The following is a 4,053-nucleotide window of genomic DNA, read 5'->3' as shown; positions in this document are numbered from 1 at the left end:
TCAGAGTCAGGGTTTCCACAGGGCTGATCGGACCGGAGCCATGCCAGCGTTTTGTCGGTCAGAGTTTGTCGGCTGGCGGAGGAAGGAGCTTCTTCCTGTCCTTGGAAGCAGGATATCCTGTTGGGCCCAGATGAGACGGCCCCGCCCCCAAAACTGTTTTTACATTCTCATGTGCTTTAGAAACCTCTGGTGGGAAATAGTAAAACACAGATAAGAATAGATTGAGGTGAAGGACGGTTAGAGTTGTAGCGCCGTGTGAGCAGAGTCATGGAGAAGGTCCAACATGGACGCCCTGTAACCCGCTGAGACTGCAGAGAGGTGACTCTGGGAGCGACGTCAGAGATTCAGCCGGACAATAACCGAAGAAAGATGTGGAAAGGTTATCAAGTGGACAGGAAGGGGCTGATATTATCGACGACCGCCACAATAAAAGGAGAATTTAATGAAAGCACCATTTGTATTTTAACTTTTACGACATATATTAAAACATGTTTCACTTCTGTTCTGGCCCGTGCACGCTCATGGAGTGCACGTGCACGCAGGGCTGCAGAGCTTCCCACAGATTGCTGGAGGGAACCAGGTGACGGACGGTCCCAGCTGCAGACCAGACGCCCCTGATGGACCAGAGAGGAGCCCCGACCATCCGATCATCTGGAGACTAACATCTGGTCGGCTCGTTACCGCACAGCCGCTAGGAGCCACAGGTTAGTGGAGGGACAATGGAGGAGGGAGGGGAGGGGGGAGAGAGAGAGAGAGGGGGGAGAGAGAGAGAGGGAGAGGGGGGAGAGAGAGAGAGGGAGAGGGGGGAGAGAGAGAGAGAGAGGGGGGAGAGAGATAGAGAGAGAGAGAGGGGAGAGAGAGGGAGAGAGGGGGAGAGAGAGAGAGGGAGAGAGGGAGAGGGGGGAGGGAGAGGAGAGGGGGGATAGAGAGAGAGAGGAGGGAGAGAGGAGGGGGGAGAGAGAGAGAGATGTGGGAGAGAGGAGGGGGAGAGAGGAGGGGGGAGAGAGAGAGAGATGTGGGAGGGGGGAGAGGGAGAGAGAGAGGGGGGGAGGGAGAGAGAGAAGGAGGGTGAGAGGGAGAGAGGGAGAGAGAGGGGAGAGAGGAGGGGGGGAGAGAGAGGGGAGAGAGAGAGGAGGGGTGAGAGAGGAGGGGGGAGAGAGAGAGATGTGGGAGGGGGAGAGAGAGAGAGGGAGAGAGAGAGAGAGGGAGAGAGAGAGAGAGAGCGGGGGGGAGGGAGAGAGAGAAGGAGGGGGGGAGAGAGAGAGAGAGAGAGAGAGAGAGGGAGAGAGAGAGAGAGAGAGAGAAAGAGAGAGAGAGATTGAGAGTGAGGGAGAGAGAGAGAGAGAGGGGGGAGAGAAACGGAGCAGAAAGGAGAGCAAATGGAAGATAAATGTGTTATTTTATCTCCAGAACGCCGCCCCTCTAGAGTCTGGTGGGTCGGTGTGTATTACCGCCTCAACGCCTAAGAACCAGACTTTGATTGAGAGAGTCAAATGTGGACACAATGTCCGATATCATCTGCTTCTCTACCCAGGTGGACAGGAAGCTCCTGATTAATTGTAGCCACATAAAAGTTGAATGAAATGAAAGTATACATTTTTAAAGTTCTGTTTTTATGCTGAAAGATTTTTTCTTATATGGTTAGGGTTAGGGTTAACTGGGATTGCTTTTGATAATAACCATTAAGTGACATATGAGGGAACCAGTTGAAATGACGACAAGTAACGGTTGGTAAAGAATTTATCAAAACAGGTTTATTTCTTTTAAACAACAACAGTATGTCACAGAAAATCACAGAGGTCTTAAGACAGGTCCGGCCCGGTGGTGTTGTTGTTGTTGACGAGTTAACCTTCAGATCAGTGCAAAATAAATACAAACAGGTCGAGAGGGGAACACACCGCTGATCAACACGTGGACCAGATAGATCGATAACAACACAACGTTAGAGTCTCAGTGCAGTCTGTTCCCAGAGTCTGTTGACAACCGTGGTTCCAGTTCACCGTAAAACAAAGACGGCTCACCGTGAGAGATCGTACGACCGCGACGGAAACACCAAGTAAAAGGCCGCCAACGATCTGCGATCCTGGAGTGATGGTAACTATAACAACGTTAATAACAAGTTCAATAACGTCCACCGGGGTCATCTGTAACAGTGTTCAGAGCGTCCACCGCTAGGCGACTGTTTTTCGTAGGCGGAATCCGGAAAAAATGTCCCGTCTCAAACGCTAGGATTGGACTGGCAGCCTGTCAGTCAAACTCGTACACTGACTCCTAACACTAACACTAACCCTAACCCTAACCGAGAAATGCATTTGACTAACGTTAGTTTAATATACATTACAATTTAAGATACCTTCCCTGCGGTCAAGTGAAGGATTCAAGCCTTTCTGGATTGGATCAGGGATTTAAACCAATGTCATATATAGTCACCATATTCATTTTCCCGGATTCAACCTACGAAGAACCCTTTGGCCACCGGTGGAGCGTAGCGGTCCACTTAGCACCGTCTCCTCGGTGGATCACGCTGCAGTCTAGCACCAAGAACAGCATCCAGCACCCCCTCCCCTTCCCCCCACTACCCACAGTGCATCACGGGTGTCTTGTTTATCACTGTGTAGCCCCAAAGTCAATGAAGTACCATCGCAATAAATATATTTAAGAAAACAACCATATACAGGATAAATAAAGTCACAATCTACAATTCTTTCTTTCATTTTCTTTGTCGTCCGAAAAGATCGGACTGGGAACGTAAAGAGGTATAAAACGGCGAAGGAACTCGATTTAAATACGTTTGTAAGCAGAATGAGAAACGCTACAGACATATGTTGTGTTACAGTGACGGCAGCACAGATTCTTCACACAGATCAAAGATTTAACCATTTATAAAGCAGATTCTGTATTCAAAGCCAAACAAGAACGTCAAATAAACGAAAACAAATATATACATTGATTAGCGGCAAAATTGTGAAAAGTTTTCTATTTTGATTGTTTGACAAAAATGTTTCCAAGCACCTTGGGACCAGCTCCTATCATTAGCTCATGTGCTAGCAAACATTATTTTATTGATATGTTAATAAAAAAAAACAGAACATGCAGGCATGTGTCTGTTGCTTTTGCCTGATTTGTTTAGCTATCTACACAAAAACTATATTTGCAGTTTAAAATCAAAGGAATCGTAGAGGGATGTATCAGGGAATGTAGCAGTCTGTCAAAGGGCTCGTAAAGTCTGACCCCATCTCACCAGGGCTAGCCCTTATCTGGGAGGCTAAGCTAGCTAAGTAGCAGGGCTCTCCCTACAAAGTCCAAACAGCCAAAGGACTGCTCTTCACTTGATTGTAGGTATTCAGGCCAGACGTTTGATTCACGACCCCTTGCTCCTGAATGCTGCCTTTAATGACTGCGTGTCCCTTTGGCAATCTGAGAGTTGAACCCCAGTCCAGGGGCGGCAGGGGGGTTCCACACCATAGCCTCCACTCAACGTTATTTACACTATACAGTCACCATTTACAGTCCCCCCCTCCAACAGGGTGGGACGTCGGAACCAAAGAGGTACAAAGGAAAACATGGGACAGTGTTCCCGTTTAAAAACACAAAACGTAGAGTAAACCTTGAACGTTGTATCGTCAGCACCGTCCACAAGTGAGCAGGACTCGAATGGAAAACAAAGACATCTGGATGCACCGTCAGCAGTCCGACAGCGGGCTGCCAGCCCAGAAAGAAACCAGATTAGTCCTCTGCTAAACCCGTATTTCAGAGAACCGATTTCCTTTTAGAATCACATTATCTTCTCGCGCCGTTGAATCGTCTCCGTTTTAGAATACAGTTCAAAAGGCTAATGTGGTGCAACTCTAGGCTGGTGGAACGTTTAAATACTTCGTAATACCGATCAGAGTATACGAGATCGGAATAGCACCTCGGATTGTACACAGAACGAGGAAATAGAAATGTAGGAGTTTACCTGAATACCAAAAACTAAAACCGGTTGGTTCGATGCCAGTGTGAAAAACTTCTCCCCCTGCTGGTACCAGAGTGTCACAGCACGCTCGTGGACAA

The 4,053-nt window shown here is 48.1% G+C and overlaps 1 protein-coding gene across 1 annotated transcript in view; it reads right to left on the bottom strand.

Annotated features, from left to right (window-relative positions):
* Positions 1-1,732: 1,732 nt before the first annotated feature.
* LOC115547157 (protein PRRC2A-like) overlaps positions 1,733-4,053 on the bottom strand; it is a 32,220-nt gene continuing 29,899 nt past the window's right edge. Inside the window, 1 exon segment of the mRNA XM_030361126.1 lies at positions 1,733-4,053. This exon segment is cut by the window's right edge and continues 469 nt beyond it. The gene's annotated coding sequence lies outside the window, so the exon portion shown is untranslated.

Source organism: Gadus morhua, chromosome 7, assembly GCF_902167405.1.
Source record: "Gadus morhua chromosome 7, gadMor3.0, whole genome shotgun sequence".
NCBI classification, from domain to species: domain Eukaryota; kingdom Metazoa; phylum Chordata; class Actinopteri; order Gadiformes; family Gadidae; genus Gadus; species Gadus morhua.
Note: the sequence above shows the minus strand (reverse complement) of the source record. Positions and strands in the feature narration are given on the sequence as shown.